This window comes from Protopterus annectens, chromosome 9.part0 (genome assembly GCF_019279795.1).
Source record: "Protopterus annectens isolate FY-2018-M chromosome 9.part0, PAN1.0, whole genome shotgun sequence".
NCBI classification, from domain to species: Eukaryota; Metazoa; Chordata; order Ceratodontiformes; family Protopteridae; genus Protopterus; species Protopterus annectens.
The window spans coordinates 398,026,335-398,050,363 of NC_056743.1; the positions used below are offsets into that span (position 1 = coordinate 398,026,335).

General features: G+C 40.0%; 1 long non-coding RNA gene across 1 annotated transcript in view; it reads left to right on the top strand.

Moving 5' to 3' along the window:
- LOC122811231 overlaps positions 1–24,029 on the top strand; it is a 1,439,925-nt gene that overhangs the window by 1,328,458 nt on the left and 87,438 nt on the right. The gene's annotated exons all lie outside the window — the stretch shown is intronic.

Genomic DNA, 24,029 nt, shown 5'->3' on the forward strand with positions numbered 1-24,029 from the left:
GAGGTTTCCTCTTCTCCTTATTTTGGAGATCAGAACTGCTATGGTTTCAGCTATCAAACGAGATCTGGGTAGTTAGCGCCTAGCATTGTGGGATATAGGGTAGCCTCGAGCTGGTAAAAATAGCTCTCGAGCTTTAGTATAGGCCGAGTTGGAGCTGAGGGTCGGCTCCGAACCCATCCAGCAAGAAAGAAGGCGAGAAGAAGACAACTAACATGGAACGTTATGGTAGGTACATAACTTCTCATTTTATTTACTTGCTTCCCCTTAAACAAGTTCTTATATCAAACCAAGAGCCTTAATTCAGTCATTCTATGCAAATGTAAGAAAAAAGCATAAAAATTTTACTTATACAATTCTCTTTTGTCCAGGCTTTTTCTTTTTTACATTGCAGTGCCTACATTTATTAAAAGTGCACAAGAACAAAAGGGGGGAAAAAAGGGCACCTGTTTACTTTATTAACCCTATTACTCAAAAAGACAACTGAAAAAGCTTTACTTTATAACATGTAGTATATCATGTTTTATAAAAATATTGTTTAGAATAAAAACTGTTTTACTTACAGTAACCTCCTTCCATCCTGTTCTCCTCTCCTTAATGTTCTTCCAAACATTAATGACATGAAATAGTGCATATGCTTTAGAGCCACCTACATAGGTTCATAGATAGGTACTAGGCTATCGGCCCAAGGTCCTAAGTAAGCCTAGCCAACAAGGTTCCCTGGCTTACGCCACCCAAGAAAGTTATTTTCCTATGCCACTGTCGAGCAGAGCCACAGATAAGATCCCAGGGATGTATTTCGTATTTCCCATCCACGCATCAAGATTTTTCGTGAAGAGTGCTAATGAGGAACTTTGCTTGACATAGATGGGTAGCTTGTTCCAGAGTATGGGAAGTCTCCGGGACAGGAATCTATCCCTCCAGCATGTCCTGTTTATTGTGGTGACAAGGTTTGGGTCCCTAGAGTGTGTAGCTTGGAGGGATTGGGATTTCTTTAGGTGTAGCACGTCCAACAGCTCTGAGTTTGACATAGCTTTATATGTTAGGCAGAGATCACCTCAGAGTAGGCAATATACTACGGAGTAAAGCTGGTATTTTTTGAGATGGTCAGTGTACGGCATCTGCTTGAAGCCAGTAACCCTCTTTGTGAGGTACTTCTGTGGCCTTTCCAGCTGCTGCAGATGTCTTGTGAGGTACATTCCAAAAGGGGCGTTGTATTCTATAATGGGTCTAATGAGTGTCGAGTAGAGGGGAACAATGACCTCTTTTTTCCTGGATGAAAACTCTTTTGTGATGAGGTGTGCCACGTAGAAGGACTTCCTGACTACTGTGGTGATGTGATTATCAAAGGAGAGACTACTGTCCACCACCTGGGTCCCAAGGTCTCTTTAAACACATTTGGTGTTAAGTTGACTGCCGTTTATGTGGTAGTTCATGGGTACAGAGTTTTTACCAAAGGGGATGACAGTGCACTTTTTGGCATTGAGCTTGAGGCCATGCCTCTGACACCAGGCATCTGTCTCATATCATTTGGGGACTCGACTATGGCTCCTAGTTTGCAGTCATCTGCGAACTTCATTAGCCAGAGGCCTTCTGTGTTAGCCTGTACTTCAGAGAAGTAGATACCAAACAGGAGAGGCCCACTTGTCTCTGGTTTGAAGTCAGATTTGGATTCTGCAACTTTTACAGTGTGGGTTCTGTCAGTGAGCCAGTTGGCAACCCATACCCCTACCCCTACCCCATGGGGGGTAGGATGTTGGCATAATGGTTAAGGTGTCTGCCTTACAAACACAAGGTACAGGGTTTGATTCTGACATGGGGTAATTGGCTAGGCTTAAAATGGCCCACAACAGCACTTAGCCTACTACTAATCTATGAACCTATGAACCATATGTTGTATAAAACACTGACGGATTCGGCAACCAGGAAACAAGAACCACTTCAAGATGCCATGCACGAACTCTTTTATTGAAAAAATAACAGACAGATAAGCGCTTTCACGCACCGATAGTGCGCTTCCTCAGATCTTCACATTCAAACAGTAAATGTGGAGAGTATATATACCCAGCAAGATTCAATTAAACATCCAATTAAACATCCAATTAATTAGTTAATTAGTTAAATTAATTTAAAATGATGGATAGTGATCATTATATGAGTATGGAGGTAATACAGAGCTAACTCAAGTGAACTTTTTGCTTTGTTACATTTTCATTCATATCATGAAGATGCAGCCATGACAAAAAGTGCATTATATTCCTCTGAAGTAATACAATTTAAAATATTTCAAGTGTTAAATCCATTCAATAGAAGACATTCAATAAAAGTATATATACGTAAATAAAATATGTGTAATAAACGTGTAATAAATATATAAAAATGTATATAAATATATAGGAATGCATGGAGTACAAAGGACATAAAGTTCAAAACTCTCAGATAAACACATATGTATAAAAATGTGTAAAAATGTTCATGTATTATGGTTAAAATATGAACCAAGATTAGGGACATCCTATTCAGTAAATATGTTTAGTTTGACCATACTAGTAACCATATAACCATGTGTCTATACAAATTTCATAACAAAAATATATATGTCCATATATGTATAACTGATGTGTGCATTTCTATCAAGTATTAACTAAATGTGTATATAAATCTTCAAATATAGAGACAAATGAATAAATATTGTATTAATTGTAAAACCTCCATATCTATATGCAAAGGATCAACAAGTAAATGTGTATATAAATGTCGATATAAATATAGATGTATACATATATAAATATAGATATATAAATAAGTATGAATAAATGGATGAATGTCTATACAATAAATATAGTGTTAAAAAGTCAATAAAATCAATCATTTAAATCCTGTTAAAATGTATTGTCATAGTAAAATCTTTCAAATGTTGCTTACATAGAGTAAAAAAACTTATTAAAATAATATCTGGTTCATGTGTAGATATACTGTGTGTCAATAAGTAACAAATTCATAACAACATTCCAGTAGAAATGAACAAATATATATATATATATATATATGTATCAACACTAAAGTACATTATTTGTATATCCGGCTATCTAGTACTGGTTTAATGCAAATACTTTGATTCAAGCCTGGATATAAGTGGGCACCCAACCTTAAAATCCAAGATAATTCAACATTCGCCAAAGTATTTATGTTGTTACCCCATCTCTTGTTTAAGCGTACTAGTTGTAGTACTCTGAACTTGAAACTATGCTCTCTAAATTCAATCACATGTTTAGCTAGGGCATTCTTGTCATTCTTTTTCTTTATTTCATAAATGTGATTATATATCCTTTGCTTAAATTTTCTCTTAGTTAAGCCAACATAGAATGCTTCACATTTTGTGCATGTCACTAAATAAATCAAGTTCATAGAATTGCAACTTGCATAAAAACTGGGTTTAAATATAAAGTCCATTCTAGGATGTTTATATATTTGTTTGTCGCTAATATGTCGACACATATTGCATCTAGTGCAAGGAAAAGTGCCCATAGTATTAAACTGTATCTGTTCAGTGGGATTTCCTTTTCCTTCTTTGAAGCATAGCAATCTTTTTAAGTTAGGAGAATTTTTATAAATAAACTTGGGATGTTCTCCTACTATGTTCCTTGTTGTTTCATCTATAGTTAGGAGCTTCCAATTTTGTTTAATTATATTCCTTAAATCAAAGTTGTCATTTGTGTATTGCATTATGTATGCTACTCTATTGTTGATGGTGGGTGATGTCCATTTCGTGGCTTTTGATCTAGTGAAAGTTGTCTTGTATCTTGTTGTTGAATCTATCATGAAATCATGTGTTGAAAAAACTTCATTTTTAATATCATGCAACATTTTCGCATTATAACCTCTTTCTAAAAACAACTTTTCCATATTATTTACTTCATCAGTAAGTACTTGTTCGTTTTCACATAGCCTCCCTACTCTGATGAATTGACTTTTAACTATGCCTGGAAACACATGCCTAGGATGCATGCTATTATAGTGTAAAAGGTTATTCACCCAGCATGCCTTCCTGTATAAGCTAGTTTCTATTCTATGTCCATTCATTACAATATTAATGTCTAGAAAACTGATGTTAGTATAAGACCACTCCATGGTGAATTTTAAAAACTGGGTAGTAGATTCTAGGTGTGCTAAAAACATTTCAAATTCATCTATGGTACCTTCCCACAAAATCAAAATATCGTCTACAAATCTTCTATACATTTTGATGTTGTTGGTGTATCTTGCATCGCTAAACAAATTATTCCTCTCCCAGTTAAAGACAACTAAATTAGCATAAGTGTTGGCAACGGGGGTGCCCATGGCTACCCCCCATTGCTGTAAATAATATATGTGTTTGAATATAAATACGTTATTTTCAAGTACTATCTGTAGAAGAAGATACAGTAGAATCTTTTCATTTGTGTCAAAATCTGTATCACAATTGAACACTTCCATTATGGCTTGCAGGCCATCTTCATTGGGTATACTAGTGAAGAGGTTTTTGACGTCTAGCGTTATCAAGACACATTTATTTAGTATATTTCTATGATTCTCATTGAATTTATGGATATCATCCAATAGATGATATGTGTCTTTTAAAATGGTGGGGATGGAGTCCACTATGGGTCTGAGTATGGTCTCAAGATATATAGATACATTGGAAGTGACCCATCCCCTGCCTGAAACAATCGGGCGCATTGGAAGTGGGAGTGTTCCCTTGTGTACCTTGGGTAGGCCTTTCATAGAGGGTATCAATGGTGAATCAATGACTAAAAACTCATATAACTCTTTGTCCACTTGTCTGCACATAAGAAGGTCATAGATGTTGTCATGCACATTCTGTATAATCTTTGATATCTCAGTAGTGGATAGAGCTGTATATGTTTTGGTGTCATTCAGAAGTGTATACATATTCTCATTATATTCTGATGTATCCATAAGAATTATGCCACCCCCTTTTATCTGCTGGTTTTATGGTTAGCATATCATCTTTTATCAATTTAGCAAGTGAGGCTACTTCAGAACTAGTCATGTTATAGTATCTATTCCTTTTCATATTATACTTTTTTCCTTGTGTATAATATTTATAGAAGTCATCCTCACATATTCTGATAAAACATTCAATATTGCTAGGTAAAGGAGGACTGAAATTACTTCTCTTTTTCAGAGGTACACTGGCGGCTGCTTCAAGTGTCTCTGTACATGTATTAAAATACATCTTAAGGGCTATCGATCTACCAAATAATCTCAATTCAGTTAGTGTATTATTCAATTTACTACATTGGGAAGGTATAAAACCCCGCCCTTTGTTTAACAAAGTTAAATCACCTTCATTAATTCCTCTATGAACCTATGAACCATCTTGTGAAGTAGGGATTTATACCTAGTTTAGTGAGTTTAGCTATAATTCCAGAATGGGGGATGGGGTCGAAAGCCTTGGCGGGGTCAAGATAGGCAGTGTGAACCTTCTTACCCTCATCTACGGCTTTGGTGACTGTCTCATCGAAGTCGATCAGGTTCAGGAGGCATGATCTGCCTTTCACAAACCCGAACTCAGTGGGGTCCACAGTTTGGAGGTTACCAGTGTCTTTGTTTATGAGTTCCATGACCTTGCAGACCAGGCTCGTCAGGCTAATAGGGCGATAGTTCCTGGGATCAGTGGTGGCTCCCCCTTTTTGGAGTGGGATAACTGTTGCTGTGCGCCATTCATTGGGCACAAAGCCTGATGTGAGGCTATGATTGAACATGGTGCTTAGTTGGGGAGCCAGTTCGTTCTGAAGTTCATGTAAAACCCAGCCTGGGATGTTGTCCGGTCCCATGGATGCTGTGTTTTTGGCTTTAGAGAGTGCAGCTTTTACCTGCATAGTTGTGATTACAGGAACTCTGCATTCTTCCTGTATAGATATGGGCCCTTTAAGGGGTGAGAGGGGGGTAAAGTTAGCACTGAACCTATCTGCCAGGATGTTGGCAATATCAGTTGGTTCTGTAATTTTCGTGCTGTTGTGCTGTAACTCAGAGCAGATCTGGGTGTTGCCATTGAGATTCTTGACATAGCTATAGAATGTTTTGTGGTTGTCCTAAGGACTTCTAAGAATCAGTGGAGATTTTGTTTTCGCAGCTAGCTTTGGAGGCTCTTATAAGGGATCTCAGCTTCTTACTGAGGCTGACCAGGGAGCTCCTCCACTCATGGGATTTTACTATCTTTTGAAACAGTTTCTTCCTTCTGTTCTAGAGTTTGTTTATGGCAGTGGACCACCAGATTGGCTTCCTTTTTTTGGAGGATAGCATCTTGGTTCTGTTTGGGATAGCACAATCCATGCACTCGTGTAAGTGCTTATAGAGTGCATTTGTGTAGGATTCAGCAGTCATAACCGTATTGTCCATCTGCATGGGTGTCATGAAGTTCGCCACTTCTGTCTTAAGAAGCATAGCTTTGGAGAAGTTTTTTACTGTGGTTTCCTTAATGGGGGTAGGGGCGGAATGTGGATATCTAGGGTGATTAGCTTATGGTCGGATCGGACCAATGAGGAGTTGACTTCAGGTGTGGAACATCAGTCACTCATGTTGGTTATGACTAGGTCTAGAATATTGTTGCCCCTGGTGGGGGGTGTGGATAAGTTGATCCAGGGCATTGGAATTTATGAATTCCAGAAAGTGTTCAGCTAAGCAGTTGGTACATGAGTAGTTTTCCCAGTTAATAGTGGGGTAGGTTTAACAGAGTCAAAGTTGTGTATTATTTCCAGGTTTTCTTGTTCTGCCATGTTTCACAAATGTGATAGATGCTTTGTAATCCCACATTTATTCATTATTTTCTGAGCTGATGATTTTCTTCCTGTTGATCTCCATCTCCCAACTCCAACCTCTGCATCATTCCTGGTGGTTTTAGTCAACTCCTGTGCTTTTTTCTGTCTTTCATGTATTTTCCTTTGGAGCACTGGAGAGGGTTTCACTGGCATAGAATAAGCAAGCATAATCCCCTTCTGTTTGATAACCCACTTTTTGTTGGACCAACTTCTGTATTTCCTCCTTTGCATGTTGGAGGCTTAAATCTCACACCTGCTCCTCAACATTCCCTGATTTGCTGTAATAAAAAATAACTGAAAAAGCTTTACTTTATAACATGTAGTATATCATGTTTTATAAAAATATCGTTTAGAATAAAAACTGTTTTACTTACAGTAACCTCCTTCTGTCCTGTTCTCCTCTCCTTAATCATTTTTCACAAACACTCTACTATCTCCTTGTAAAACAGATAACCGTCCAGTTCCACGATAGTTAACCATTTATTGAGTATAAAACAACTTCATATGTCCACTAAGCGCTTTCACCCAGTTACTTCTTTGGGCATCATCAGAGTGAAAAAACAATTTAAAACAACTTCATATATATATATATATATAGGTTCATAGGTTCATACTAGGCTATCTGCCCAAGGGCATTTATAAGCCTAGCCCATAGTTATGTGGCTTTCGCCACCCCTTTAGTTTGAATAAAAACTATGCCTATCATTTTTCTGTGCCTCTGTCAAGCAGTGACACTGAAGTAATCCCTGGGGTATATCTGCGATCTCCCATCCATTGGTCAAGATTCCTCTTGAACAAGGCCAGCGAGGTGCTCTGCCTCACATGTACCGGGATTTTGTTCCACAGCATAGGAGTCTCTGGGTGATGAATCTGTCCCTCCAGCACGTTCTATTTATAACCGTGTCAAGGTTTAAGTCTCCCCCTTGTGGTTCTGATGGATCTAGATTTTTGAGGTGAAGCATATTCATCAAATCTGGGTTTGACATGGCCTTATATGTCAGGCACAGGTCACCTCTGAGCAAGCGGTATGAGACTGAATAAAGCTGGAGTTCTTTCAGTCGGGCAGCATAAGACATATTTTTGAGACCCTTTATCCTTTTGGTGAGGAACTTTGGGGCCTTTCAAGCTGCATCAGGTGTCTGGTCAGATACATTCCGAACGGGCATTGTACTCAATCATAGGTCTAATGAGTGATGAGTACAGGGGACGATGACCTCCCTTGATCTAGATGTGAATCCCTTCATGATCAGGTGGGCGATATAGAAGGTTTTCCTAACTACTTTAGCAACATGAGTGTCAAGCGAAAGACTACTGTCAACTTGGGTCCCCAGATCCCTGATGACTTTTCTGTGCTCAGTGGATTGTCACCTATATGGTAGCTAGGGGTAACCTTGTTTTTCCCAAGGGTATGACTATGCATTTTTGGCGTTTAACTTCAGGCCATGGCTCTGGCACCAGTTATCTGTTTCTGTGAGGCCCTTCTGGAGGATATCTGTGTCAGATGTGTTTTCGACTATGGCCCAGTTTGCAGTCATCTGCAAACTTTGTCAGCCATAACCCTCCTGTGTTTGCTTGTACTTCAGAAAAGTAGATGCCGAACAAGAGTGGACCCAGGACTGAGCCCTGTGGGACACCACTTGTGACAGGCTTTGAGTCTGACATGGCTCCAGCAACTCTGACCCTGTGGGTTCTGTCGCTAGCCAGTTTGCAACCCATCTTGTGATGTATGGGTTTACATTCAAGCTGATGAGTTTTTCGATGATACCTGAGTGGGGTATTGTGTCAAGGCCTTTGCCAGGTCGAGGTAGGCTGTATGGACTGCCTTTCCTCATCAATGGCCTTGGTGACTGTCTCAAAAAGTCAACCAAGTTTAAGAGGCAGGATCTGCCTTTGACAAAGCCAAACTGGGTTGGATCCAAAGTCTGCAAGTTCCCTATGTCTTTATTTATGAGTTCCATTATGATCCTCTCCATGGCTTTGCAGATAAGGCTTGTCAAGCTAATGGGGCGGTAATTTCCAGGGTCTGTGGAGGCACCGCCTTATGAAGTGGGACCACAGTCGCCGTGCGCCACTCCTTGGGTACGATCCTGAGGTGAGGCTAAGATTAAACAGCTGTCCTAACTGTGGGTTTAATTCCTCGTTGAGTTCATGAAGCACACAGCCGGGGACACCATCCGGTCCCATGGATGCTGTGTTTTTGCCTTAGTGAGGGCAGTTCTCACCTGGGCGTTGGAGATGTTTGGGGCTACAATCCTCTGGAATAGATATCTCTCCTTTGGGGGAGGGGAGAAGTTTGCACTGAACCTGTCAGCCAGTATGTTAGCAATGTGTGTAGGTTCAGTAATTTTCACATCATTTTGAACTAATTCTGAGCATATCTGGGAGTTTCCTCCTAGGTTTCTAACATAGCTAAAGAAGGCCTTATGATTGTCTTTAGAGTCCTTGGCGATTTTTCTCTCAAAATTTGCCTTGGATGATTTTATGAGAGCTCTTAGATTTTTACTTATAATGATCAAAGGTGTCTTACCTTTCAAGGATTTTGCTCTATCTTGTAGTAGCTTCCTCCTTTTGTTGTAGAGCTTGTTGATGGCTGGGGTCCACCAGACTGGACGCTTGCCTTTGGTACAGAGAGTCTTAGTTTTGTTTGGGATTGCCTGATCCATGCAGTCCTGTAGGTGCTGGTAGAAGGCATTTGTAAGTGATTCAGCGGTTTGAGTAATGTTTACCACTGGCTCAGGGGCCTTAAAGGAGACCACACTAGTTTTTAGAAGTGTGAAATCGGCTTTTGAGAAGTTTTTCACTGTGGTCTTTTTGTTTCAGGTGGGGCGGATGAGGACCTCCAGGGAGATTAGTTTATGATCTGAGCTCACCAGTGAGGGGTATACGTGCGGTGTTGAACATTTTGATCCCATGTTCGTGATGATGAGATCAAGTATGTTTTCACCTCTTGTGGGGATGGTGACTAGTTGTTCCATGGCATTTGAGTTTATGAACTCCAGGAATCTTTGGGTTAGAGTGTTCGGGCTTGAGTAGTGTTCCCAGTCTATATTAGGGTAGTTGAAGTCACCTAGTATGATGGTGTTTGGAGATACATTTATCCCTCCAATGTTTTCAGGAAGGCCATGTGAGGTTCCTGAGTTTGAGAGGGTGGCCTGTAACATGCTACAAATTGCAGAGCAGTCTTGCCTATGGTTAATTGCACCTGGATGGTCTCAGATGCATCGTGGTTGCCACCAACCTTGAGGTGTGGGTGTCCTTTATGAATATGGACACCCTCCTTTCTTGGTGTTGTCCGGATTTTGGGGCCGGAACGTATGATATGAGGTGAAACCTGTTAGTGCTGGGGTGCTCTCAGGAGCCTTGAACCAGGTTTCTGTCACAGCACAGACATCGATGTTCTCCATATTGAGAAGGGCCTCGAGTGCATGCATCTTGAGATTGAGACTTCTGGCATTGAGCAGCATTACCCTTAGTTTTTTTCCTTTTGGTGTTCTAGGGTGGTAGGTTTAGAATTTGAGCCTTGCCTAAAAAGGCACTATGGGGTGGCAAGAGCCTTTGCCAATATCCGGAAGCCCAGGGTGACAGGTGCAAGCCGTCCCTTGAAGCAGCGTGGCTTGTCCAGCATGTCATCCCAGGCAGACAGACATTGGATCCCTTTGAATGACACCAGAATTTAAGCCAATTATTAAAGCTGATCATCTTATCACTGTATTGTGGCATCATTCTAGGTGAAGGTAGGATACTGCTCAAGGTCAGGGTCATACCTGCCTGGGCTACATAATCAGAGAGCTCCTCGACGTCCCTTTCATGTAGTCCAAGGAGGTACGCCTCAGGTCGTTGACACCAGCGTGGACAATGACTGAGTCGACTTGTACCTGCTGTTGAGAGACCTGAGTGCTTGCGTTATGTGGCGGATTCTAGCGCCCGACAGGCAGCTTACTGTGACCTTCTCCTTACTCAGTCTGGTGAGCGGGACGTCAGTGTGTCTGACTATGGAATCACCAATGACAAGTGTGTCTGGCATTTTGTTTGGCCTTAAGGGCTGTGACTGTTTGACACTCTGACTGTGTGGTCTATGTGTTGCATGTGTTGGGTCGTGAGGTGGTAGTTGTTTGGGTGTCTGCTTTGGTGGCCTCTGCTGTTTTGGTAAATTTTTGACCAGAGCCTCCGAGTATGTCTTTGTGTGAGTATGTGTATGATTTGAAGTTGTGATGGTACCATGTGTGACTGGGTATGTATTGTGTGTGGTTGCCTTCTCCTCCTGTCTGGTCTTGCCAGTCCTATGTTGAGAGAGCTCAGCCTCCAGTTTGGCCGTATAGTTGCATCTCTCGCATGTATTTGTGTTTTGTGGGAGAAGGAGAGGATTGTCTGTGTACATGAGGCAATTGTAACATTGCCTCAATATTCCCAGGTTCACCAGTTGAGCTGGAGAGGACACTAGCAACTGATCCCTCGACATACTAGAAGTAGTAGATAAAGAACTTTCAAAGGACTCCGGGAAGTGCGTTTTGGGCTGGTGGGGTACTATCTATAATAAGAGTGCTTTATCAAGGTGCAAGTACTGTAGGAGTAAGTGCTAGGCTTTACAGATAGAGAATAGTCTACTTGGGAATCAAGTAGAGATGAACTTTTCAGTTATAGGATATGCTGGTTAGATCAGCAGTACAGTTTAGCGTGTTTTATAGCAGGGGCTGAAGGGAGCTAGGAATTGGCCCAAAACGACCAATGGACTACTAGTTTCTGGCTGAAACTTCACCAAATCGGACAAAAGGCGCTCAGTGCTTCCCACTCCCACTGGTAAGCAAAGAAACTTCCTCCTTCCTAATAAGGCAATGGATCAGTAACAGGAACTAAAAACAAAGCCCAGGGATCAGCAACTCTGAAACTGGACTACTCTAGTTCAGTAAAGTGGGAAAACAAGAGATTTTTTGTTTTATTACAGAGATAAGGAAAAACAGACAGTAAATGCTATAAATGCTGTAAATCGGCTAGCGACTTTAGTGTGTAGCCTACAGAAACAATTTGCAACAATTAGTAACTTAAAGTGCAATAAACAGTGTAAAATGCAGAAATCACTTAAAGTAGCAGTAAAACAGGCAAATGCAGTCGCTAGCTTAATAACAGTGGGAAAGCCACAAAAATACTTATATCTGGTAGAAAGTCACTCTTTTAGCTCTCTGCTGCTTGGATCACTCTGCAGGCCACCACGAGGATCTGTGCAGAGTTGGTACAAGCTGGAAAACACGTGTTTAGCGTGTTTTATAGCAGGGGCTGAAAGAGCTAGGAATTGGCCCAAAACGACCAATAGACTACTAGTTTCTGGCTGAAACTTCACCAATTCGGACAAAAGGCTGCTCAGTGCTTCCCACTCCCACTGGTAAGCAAAGAAACTTCCCTCCTTCCTAATAAGGCAATGGATCAGTAACAGGAACTAAAAACAAAGCCCAGGGATCAGCAACTCTGAAACTGGACTACTTTAGTTCAGTAAGGTGGGAAAACAAGAGATTTTTTTTTTTTTTTTTTTACAGAGACAAGGAAAAAAACAGACAGTAAATGCTATAAATGCTTTTATGGCTAGCACACTTGAGTGTGTTAGCCTACAGGTAAAATTAAGCAACAAATAACTTTTAAGAGTGCAAAACAGTTAATCAACACAAAAACAGTTTAAATAGAATGCAGAGCTGTATAAACAGGCTAAGATGCAGTCGCTAAGCAGTAAATATTCAAGAAGCCAGAAAAAATACTTAAATCGGTTATAGCAAATACAGTTATAACAAATGCTCTGAAATATACTGTATATTTCCAATATGTTTGAGAAGGACAGTCAGAACACAAGAAGGTTCAGGCGAAGAAGAAAAAAAAAGTTTTGTTTTACTTTTTGAAAAGGTAAAAAGGAGGAACAGAAGGCCTTATCAAATGTTCTCTCTGTATTAAGAAGAATGAGCTAATGACACTAGACTGGGAGGTGTGTCACAGTAGGGGCGGGCAACTGCAAAGCCACCAAGTATAAGAGCAAGACACCAACAGGGAGACCAACAGGGAGGGAGGGTGGGACAAAATAGCCTAAGACAACAAGCTATGACAGTTTTTAAACAGAAAAAGATTTCTGAAGATTCTGAATAGACAAAGTGCTTTATATATATTAAATTATAAAAACAGTAATCTGTTAAAATAATCAAAAAATACTTATATTTTGTAGCTCAGTTGCGGTCAAACAACTTCCCCAGCCTGCACCAAAGACCAGAACAACAACTTTTTTTACAAGAACACAAAAGAACCAGCCCCCACTAGCCAAGAGATAATTACACAGAGTAAATGTTTCAGTTTATACAATAGCCTAAGACAACAAGCTATGACAGTTTTAAACAGAAAAGATTTCTGAAGATTCTGAATAGACAAAGTGCTTTATATATATTAAATTATAAAACAGTAATCTGTTAAAATAATCAAAAATACTTATATTTTGTAGCTCAGTTATGTCAAACAACTTCTCCAGCCTGCACCAAAGACCAGAACAACAACTTTTTTTACAAGAACACAAAAGAACCAGCCCCCACTAGCCAAGAGATAATTACACAGAGTAAATGTTTCAGTTTATACAATAGCCTAAGACAACAAGCTATGACAGTTTTAAACAGAAAAAGATTTCTGAAGATTCTGAATAGACAAAGTGCTTTATATATATTAAATTATAAAACAGTAATCTGTTAAAATAATCAAAAATACTTATATTTTGTAGCTCAGTTGCGGTCAAACAACTTCTCCAGCCTGCACCAAAGACCAGAACAACAACTTTTTACAAGAACACAAAAGAACCAGCCCCCACTAGCCAAGAGATAATTACACAGAGTAAATGTTTCAGTTTATACAATAGCCTAAGACAACAAGCTATGACAGTTTTAAACAGAAAAGATTTCTGAAGATTCTGAATAGACAAAGTGCTTTATATATATTAAATTATAAAAACAGTAATCTGTTAAAATAATCAAAAATACTTATATTTTGTAGCTCAGTTGGTCAAACAACTTCTCCAGCCTGCACCAAAGACCAGAACAACAACTTTTTTACAAGAACACAAAAGAACCAGCCCCCACTAGCCAAGAGATAATTACACAGAGTAAATGTTTCAGTTTATACAATAGCCTAAGACAACAAGCTATGACAGTTTTAAACAGAAAAAGATTTCTGAAGATTCTGAATAGACAAAGTGCTTTATATATATTAAATTATAAAACAGTAATCTGTTAAAATAATCAAAAATACTTATATTTTGTAGCTCAGTTGGTCAAACAACTTCTCCAGCCTGCACCAAAGACCAGAACAACAACTTTTTTACAAGAACACAAAAGAACCAGCCCCCACTAGCCAAGAGATAATTACACAGAGTAAATGTTTCAGTTTATACAATAGCCTAAGACAACAAGCTATGACAGTTTTAAACAGAAAAAGATTTCTGAAGATTCTGAATAGACAAAGTGCTTTATATATATTAAACTATGAAAACAGTAATCTGTTAAAATAATCAAAAAATACTTATATTTTGTAGCTCAGTTGCGGTCAAACAACTTCTCCAGCCTGCACCAAAGACCAGAACAACAACTTTTTTACAAGAACACAAAAGAACCAGCCCCACTAGCCAAGAGATAATTACACAGAGTAAATGTTTCAGTTTATACAATAGCCTAAGACAACAAGCTATGACAGTTTTAAACAGAAAAGATTTCTGAAGATTCTGAATAGACAAAGTGCTTTATATATATTAAATTATAAAACAGTAATCTGTTAAAATAATCAAAAATACTTATATTTTGTAGCTCAGTTGCGGTCAAACAACTTCTCCAGCCTGCACCAAAGACCAGAACAACAACTTTTTTACAAGAACACAAAAGAACCAGCCCCACTAGCCAAGAGATAATTACACAGAGTAAATGTTTCAGTTTATACAATAGCCTAAGACAACAAGCTATGACAGTTTTAAACAGAAAAGATTTCTGAAGATTCTGAATAGACAAAGTGCTTTATATATATTAAATTATAAAAACAGTAATCTGTTAAAATAATCAAAAATACTTATATTTTGTAGCTCAGTTGCGTCAAACAACTTCTCCAGCCTGCACCAAAGACCAGAACAACAACTTTTTTACAAGAACACAAAAGAACCAGCCCCACTAGCCAAGAGATAATTACACAGAGTAAATGTTTCAGTTTATACAATAGCCTAAGACAACAAGCTATGACAGTTTTAAACAGAAAAAGATTTCTGAAGATTCTGAATAGACAAAGTGCTTTATATATATTAAATTATAAAACAGTAATCTGTTAAAATAATCAAAAATACTTATATTTTGTAGCTCAGTTGCGGTCAAACAACTTCTCCAGCCTGCACCAAAGACCAGAACAACAACTTTTTTTACAAGAACACAAAAGAACCAGCCCCCACTAGCCAAGAGATAATTACACAGAGTAAATGTTTCAGTTTATACAATAGCCTAAGACAACAAGCTATGACAGTTTTTAAACAGAAAAAGATTTCTGAAGATTCTGAATAGACAAAGTGCTTTATATATATTAAATTATAAAACAGTAATCTGTTAAAATAATCAAAAATACTTATATTTTGTAGCTCAGTTCTTGGTCAAACAACTTCTCCAGCCTGCACCAAAGACCAGAACAACAACTTTTTTACAAGAACACAAAAGAACCAGCCCCCACTAGCCAAGAGATAATTACACAGAGTAAATGTTTCAGTTTATACAATAGCCTAAGACAACAAGCTATGACAGTTTTAAACAGAAAAAGATTTCTGAAGATTCTGAATAGACAAAGTGCTTTATATATATTAAATTATAAAAACAGTAATCTGTTAAAATAATCAAAAATACTTATATTTTGTAGCTCAGTTGCGGTCAAACAACTTCTCCAGCCTGCACCAAAGACCAGAACAACAACTTTTTTTTACAAGAACACAAAAGAACCAGCCCCCACTAGCCAAGAGATAATTACACAGAGTAAATGTTTCAGTTTATACAATAGCCTAAGACAACAAGCTATGACAGTTTTTAAACAGAAAAAGATTTCTGAAGATTCTGAATAGACAAAGTGCTTTATATATATTAAATTATAAAAACAGTAATCTGTTAAAATAATCAAAAAATACTTATATTTTGTAGCTCAGTTGCGGTCAAACAACTTCTCCAGCCTGCACCAACATATATACACATATATACACATATATATTACACACACCCCCTGTGTCTAAAACCAATCAGGAAAGCCAATAAATTACCTATGCAAATACATAATACATCTTAAAATATATTTAAACCTATTTAAAAGGCTTAACAAGTAAAATGTGTGCATTTCTCAAAATACAATTTCTAAAAAAGCTAGAAAGAAAATAAATTTTAGGGAAAACATATATATATATATATATATATATATATATATATATATATATATATATGGGAAAACATATAGAAAAAAGATTTTTTATTTTTAATATCCCTATAAGGAAGTTAAGGACACAGCTTTTAGAGCATGTTAGGGATATTCATAGGTTCATAGGTTCATAAGTTCATACTAGGCTATCTGCCCGAGGGCATTTACAAGCCTAGCCCATCGTTTTGTGGCTTACGCCACCCCTTTAGTATGGGGAACTATACCCATTATTTTGCTGTGCCTCTGTCGAGCAGTGACACTGAGGTAATCCCTGGGGTATATCTGCGATCTCCCATCCATTGGTCAAGATTTCTCTTGAACAAGGCCAGCGAGGTGCTCTGCCTCACACGTACCGGGATTTTGTTCCACAGCATAGGGAGTCTTTGGGTGATGAATCTATCCCTCCAGCACGCCCTATTAATAGCCGTGTCGAGGTTTAAGTCTCCGCCCTTGTGGCTCTGATGGATCTAGATTTTTGAGGTGAAGCATATTCATCAAATCTGGGTTTGACATGGCCTTGTATGTTAGGCAAAGGTCACCTCTGAGCAAGCGGTGGCGACTGAATAGAGCTGGAGTTCTTTCAGTCGGGCAGCATAGGACAGATTTTGAGACCCTTTATCCTTTTGGTGAGGAACTTTTGTGGCCTCTCCAGCTGCTGCAAGTGTCGGGTCAGATACATCCCGAATGGGGCATTGTACTCAATCATTGGTCTGATGAGTGATGAGTAAAGGGAGACTATGACCTCCCTTGATCTAGATGAGAATCCCTTCATGATAAGGTGGGCAATGTAGAAGGTCTTCCTAACTACTTTAGCTACATGGGTGTCGAATGACAGACTACTATCAACCTGGGTCCCCAGGTCCCTGATAACTTCTTCTGTACTCAGTGGATTGCCACCTATTTGGTAGCTAGGGGTAACCTTGTTTTTCCCAAAGGGTATGACTATGCATTTTTTGGCATTTAACTTCAGGCCGTGGCTCTGGCACCAGTTATCCGTTTCTGTGAGACCCTTCTGAAGGATATCTGTGTCAGATGTGTTTTCTACTATGGCGCCCAGTTTGCAGTCATCTGCAAACTTTGTCAGCCATAACCCTCCTGTGTTTGCTTGTACTTGGAAAAGTAGATGCCAAACAAGAGTGGGCCCAGGACTGAGCCCTGTGGGACACCACTTGTGACAGGCTTTGAGTCTGACATGGCGCCAGCAACTCTGACCCTGTGGGTTCTGTCACTCAGCCAGTTTGCAACCCATCTTGTGATGTATGGGTTAACATTTAAGCTGATGAGTTTTTCAATGATACCCGAGTGGGGTATTGTATCAAGGCCTTAGCCAGATCGAGGTAGGCTGTATGGACTGCCTTTCCTCGTCAATGGCTTTGGTGACTGTTTCAAGAAGTCAACCAAGTTTAAAAGGCATGATCTGCCTTTGACAAAGCCAAACTGGGTTGGATCCAAAGTCTGCAAATTCCCTATGTCTTTATTTATGAGGTCCATTATGATCCTCTCCATGGCTTTGCAGATAAGGCTTGTCAAGCTAATGGGCCGGTAATTTCCAGGGTCGGTGGAGGCACCGCCTTTGTGAAGTGGGACCACAGTTGCAGTGCGCCACTCCTGGGCGTATCCAGAGGTAAGACTTTGATTAAACAGCTGTCCTAGCTGTGGGTTTAATTCCTCATTGAGTTCGTGGAGCACAGAGCCGGGGACACCATCAGGTCCCATGGATGCTGTGTTTTTTGCTTTGGAGAGAGCAGTTCTCACTTGGGCGCTGGAGATGTTTGGGGGCTGCAATCGTTTGGTATAGATATCTCTCCTTTTGGGGAGGGGAGTTTGCACTGAACCTGTCAGCCAGTATGTTGGCAATGTCTGTAGGATCAGTAATCTTCACATCATTTTGAACTAGTTCTGAGCATATCTGGGAGTTTCCTCCTAGGTTTCTAACATAGCTAAAGAAGGCCTTATGATTGTCTTTTGAGTCTTTAGCTATTTTTCTCTCGAAATTTGCTTTGGATGATTTTATGAGAGCTCTTAGTTGTTTACTTATAGTGATCAAGGGTGTCTTACCTTTTAAGGATTTTGCTCTATCTTGTAGTAGCTTCCTCCTTTTATTGTAGAGTTTGTTTATGGCTGGGGTCCACCAGACTGGACGCTTGCCTTTGGTACTAAGAGTCTTTGTTTTGTTTGGGATTGCCTTATCCATGCAGTCCTGCAGGTGCTGGTAGAAGGTGTTTGTAAGTGATTCAGCGGCTTGAGTACTGTTTTCCACTGCTCGGGGCCTTAAAGGAGACCACACTAGTCTTTAGAAGTGTGAAGTCGGCTTTTGAGAAGTTCTTTACTGTGGTCTTTTTATTTCAGGTGGGGTGGGATGAGGACCTCCAGCGAGATTAGTTTGTGATCTGATCTCACCAGTGAGGGGTATACTTCGGTGTTGAACATTGTGCTCCCATGTTCGTGATGATGAGATCAAGTATGTTATCTCCTCTTGTGGGGATGGTGACTAGTTGTTCCATGGCATTTGAGTTTATGAATTCCAGGAACTTTTGGGCTAGGGTGTTTGGGCTTGAGTAGTGTTCCCAGTCTATATTAGGGTAATTGAAGTCACCTAGTATGATGGTGTTTGGTGATACATTTATCCCCTCTAGTGTTTTCAGGAAGGCCATGTGAGGTTCCTGAGTTTGTGAGGGTGGCCTGTAACATGCTACAATTTGCAGAGCAGTCTTGCCTATGGTTAATTGCACCTGGATGGTCTCCGATGCATCGTGCGTTGCCACCAGTCTTGAGGTGTGGGTGTCCTTGATGAATATGGATACCCCTCCTTTCTTGGTATTGTCCGGATTTTGGGGCCGGAACGCATGATATGAGGTAAAACCTGATAGCTGGGGTGCTCTCAGGAGCCTTGAACCAGGTTTCTGTCACAGCACAGACATCGATGTTCTCCATACTGAGAAGGGCCTCGAGTGCGTGCATTTTGAGATTTAGACTTCTGGCATTGAGCAGCATTACCCTTAGTTTTTTTCCTTTTTGTGTTCTAGGGTGGTAGGTTTAGAATTTGAGCCTTGCCTAAAAAGGCACTATGGGGTGGCAAGAGCCTTTGCCAATATCCGAATCCCAGGGTGACAGGTGCAAGCTGTCCCTTGAAAGCAGCGTGGCTTGTCCAGCATGTCATCCCAGGCAGACAGATACTGGATCCCCTTTGAATGACACCAGTGTTTAAGCCAATTGTTAAAGCTGATCATCTTATCTCTGTATTGTGGCATCACTCTTGGTGAAGGTAGGATACTGCTCAAGGTCAGGGTCATACCTGCCTGGGCTACATAATCAGAGAGCTCCTCAATGTCTCTTTTCATGTAGTCCAAGGAGGTATGTCTCAGGTCGTTTACACCAGCGTGGACAATGACTGAGTCATATTTGTACCTGCTGTTGAGAGACCTGAGTGCTTGCTATGTGGCGCATTTTAGCGCCCGACAGGCAGCTTACTGTGACCTTCTCCTTACTCAGTCTGGTGAGCGGGACGCCAGTGTGTCTGACTATGGAGTCACCAATGACTAGTGTGTCTGGCATTGTGTTTGGCCTTAAGGGCTGTGACTGTTTGACACTCTGACTGTGAGGTCTATGTGTTGCAGGTGTTGTGTTCTGAGGTGGTGGTTGTTTGGGTGTCTGCTTTGGTGGCCTCTGCTGTTTTGGTAGATTTTTGATCAGAGCCTCCGAGTATGTCTTTGTGTGTTTATGTGTATGATTTGAGGTTGTAATGGTGCTATGTGAGACTGGGTCTATAGTGTGTGTGGTAACCTTCTCCTCCTGACTGGTCTTGCCAGTCCTGTGTTGAGAGAGCTCAGCCTCCAGTTTGGCCATATAGTTGCATCTCTCGCATGTATTTGTGTTTTGTGGGAGGAGGAGAGGGTTGTCTGTGTACATGAGGCAATTGTAACATTGCCTCAGTATTCCCAGGTTCACCAGCTGAGCAGGAGAGGACACTAGCAACTGATCCCTCGACATGCTAGAAGGATAGACAAAAACTTTAAAAAGATTCAGGGGACGTGGGTGACCGAGAAATGGGGGTTACCTTTTGGGGTACTATCTATGACAAGAGTGCCGTATCAAGGTAATAAGTACTGTAGGAGCAAGTGCTAGGTTTAACAGATAGAGAATAGTCTACTTGGAGTCAAGTGGAGATGATCTTTTAGTTATAGGATACGCTGATTAGATCAGTAGTATAGTTCGAGGAAGGTAGTTTTAAGGGAAAATTTGAAGAGTGGACTTTAGGTAGCCGAATAGTTTAAACCTGCCTAACCGGCGCTGCCCTAGTGTGCAACAGTGGCAGCTCCGCTAAATCAGCTAACGTCGTTTACCGCTTTTATACCAGGGGCTGGAAAAAGCTAGAAACTGGCCCAAAACGACCAATAAACTACTAGTTACTGGCTGAAACCTCACAAAACTGGACAAAAGGCAGCTCAATGCTTCCCACTCCCACTGGTAAGCAAGGTAACTTCCTCTCCCCCAAATAAGGCAAGGAAACAGTACACAGGAACTACAACCAAAGCCCAGGAATCAGCAACTCTGAAACTGGACTAAACTAGTAAAGCAGGAAAAACAAGAGATATATTTTTCTTTTTTTCTTTTTTTTTCACAAAACAGGCAGAAACAGGTACAGCAAACACTTATAAATGCTATGAATCAGCTACTACAGCTTACACAGATATTAAAAATAAAAATAAAAAATCTGTTAGTTCTTTGTATGTACATAGCCAAAAATGTAAAGATTTTAAAAATGTTTTATTTTTTGTGATTGACCGTGTTCCTTACAATGAGAAAGGTGGAGATGACAAGACCCTTTTGGAAGCTAAAGAGTGTTTGTGGCAATTGAGACTTGCTGCGTCTAACCCTCCAGGTATAAATGAACACATTTCCATATCAAGCATTTTGAAATATAAATCATATTGTATTTGACAAATGTATACATTTTAATTTTTTTTGTATACAGTTGTTTTATACTCAATAAATGGTTAACTGTCATGGAACTGGCCTTTTTTTGTTTTACAAGTTCATGGTTAATAGTACTCTACTATCTCCAACTTTAGTATTTTGTCCTTCTGCCACAGTTTTGGTCAGAATTTACTCTTTCTGCTGGTAGAATTGCATCATTATTATTACTATTAGAGATCTTTGCTGTTTTTTCATGTTGGGAGCATACACACAATGTGCCCTTTCAATTAACGACTCCTGCTATGGAATTATAGTCCAGTTGCTTATTTGTTCTTTCATAAAATTAATAGTCTGTTCCTTCCAGTTTCCAGGTACAGCAGAAAATCTCAGATTTTCATCATGTGCAGTGTCTTCTAATTCTACTTTTTTTAACATCTCTTCTTGAGCAATCTCATGCTCGGTCAGGCAGCATTTTCTTCATTTTGACCTGACCTCTGCTTTTTGCATTTTAATACCTCATCTGAATATGACTACGGTAGCGTTGTCGCCTCACAGTTAGACGTTGCCTGTTCATTTCTCAGTTAGAGCGTCTTCTGTGTGATGACATGCGTGGATGGACGTTACTTCATTGAAGGTTGTGCGTCAGACCCGGCAAGCCAGCACGTAAAAATCTACTGCCAATCATTAGCGGATCGGAGTTCCGCTGTGGCAACCCCTAACCGGGAAAAGCCAGAATAAGAAGAAGATCTGAATATCTGTTTAAAGCTCCGTCCTTTTTTTCTGTTCTCTAATATACTCCTTCAGTGTTTGTTTTATTTTAATCAGCTCTGAGTACATTTGACTTACTTTCCCCTCTGGATTACTTGAAGTCATGTCAAGACCTGGAGCTTTAACTGCTTTTTGTTGAACAGCTGGAGGATTTTTCCTAGCCAGGGTTTTCTCTTCACCTTTTGTGATTATTGATTTTCTTTCAGGTTCTCTAAATTTCTTCTTTGCTGGCATCCAGGCAGTACACTTTCTAGCCAGTAACTGAAATATATCCAAAAAGACAAATTCACTGGCTCTCTTTTCTGGGTTTCTGTTTTCACACTAAGAGGGCTGATATTAAGCTGTTACTCAATGTGCAGATATCTTGGAAGTCTGTCCTTCAACACATGTTGTCTCAGGGAGTGATACAGCCAGTTCCTTTTTTCCCCCGGCAGAGAAAGTTTTATTTCAATGATGTTTTTCATGCCAAAGAAAAAAATGCTTGGAAACCAGTTCTGGATTTTTCTGTCTTTCCTAAACAACTTTCTGATAGTGCCCAAGTTCGAAATGCTGTCACTTCACAACCTGTTATTTCTTCCTCATTTAAGTTTTTTCCTGATAGCACTAGACTTAAAAGGAGTTTATAATCACATCCCTATTCATCCAGATGTCAGGCATTTCATAAGGTTGTATGTCTCTGGATCAGATTATCAGTTCTCTGCCTTTGGACTATCCACTCCATCAAGAGTGTTCTCAAAGTGTCTAGCTCTAGTTACAGATCACTGCAGGTGATTTGCTTATCTTTGCAGAGTATTTTTCAAATTGTCAGGAATCTCTCACTTGGGTGAAAGATCCCTTACACTATCTGGGATTCAAAGAGAACATTCAAAAGTCTATTTTGACTTCTTCTCGGGGTATCTGCTAGACACTTCAAAGAGCTTTTCTTCCACAGGAAAAATAGCTCTTTACTTAGATCTATTTCTATCACTTTTCACTCAGACTTCAGTTACTGTGAGGGAATACCTCAGAATTTTAGGTCTCATGGCAACTATAATTCTCATGATATCCCTGGAAGTCTCCAAATGAGAAAAGATACAATGGTATCTGAAGTTTCTTTGCTACCAGCACCAACACCCATTATGTTTTCAAATCCCAGTTCAGGAGTCTGTCAGATGAGAAATCACTTGCTGGATACTAAATCCAGGTCTCCCTTTCTCTCCTCCTGCTCCAAAGTAGTCAGTCACCACAGATGCCTCAGACTTTACTTGAGGAGCAATTTCAGGAGGGTTAAAAGTGTGAGGAGTTTGGGACACAAGGACAGACACAAGCACATAAATATAAAGACAGTGCCTGCTCTGAGCAAGGCACTCAACTCTCTGAATCATCTTTAGTCCCCTGGACCTCTTCAAGTTATTAGAGACAGTACCAAAGTAATGTGTTACATCAACAAGCAAGGGGGAAACCAGGTCTTACTTCCCTCTGCAGACTAGCCATGTTAGCTTGGGATATAGCTTCGCTGCATAATCTCACTCTGCTGGCATTCTCCATTTTGTCAGAGCAAAACTGTATGGAAGACAAACTGAGCTGGACAAAGGCAGATTCTCATTAATGCAAAGTAGATTAGGGGGTCTTCCAAAATTTGATCCATCTGTGGGGAGTTCTTCTAGTAGACCTCTTTGCCTCCTCTCTGAACAATCAGCTGGCAAAAATTCTGCTCCAGGGCTCTATGCAAGAAGGCCTAGAAGACAGATGCCCTTTATTTTCCTTGTAAAGTATTGTTCCTGTATGATTTCCCCCCTTTCCACTCATATACGGAGTACATCTGAAGATTCAGAAGCAATCTCCCAAGATCCCTGTTGTGACTCATCTGGACCATGCAACAGGGTACTGCCTTCTTTTGGAAATGGCCAGGGGCAATTACAACAAGCTTTCTCACAGAATGGATCTACTCACATTGGAACAGGGGTGTTTGATACATCTCACCCCAATCAATTTCAACTGGCTGTCTGGATGACAGTGTCTTAATTCCCTTTAGGCACCTTTTTACCGAGGACATGCAGCAATTATTACTAGGTTTTTCACCCATGTGTTCCATCAAATTACTGA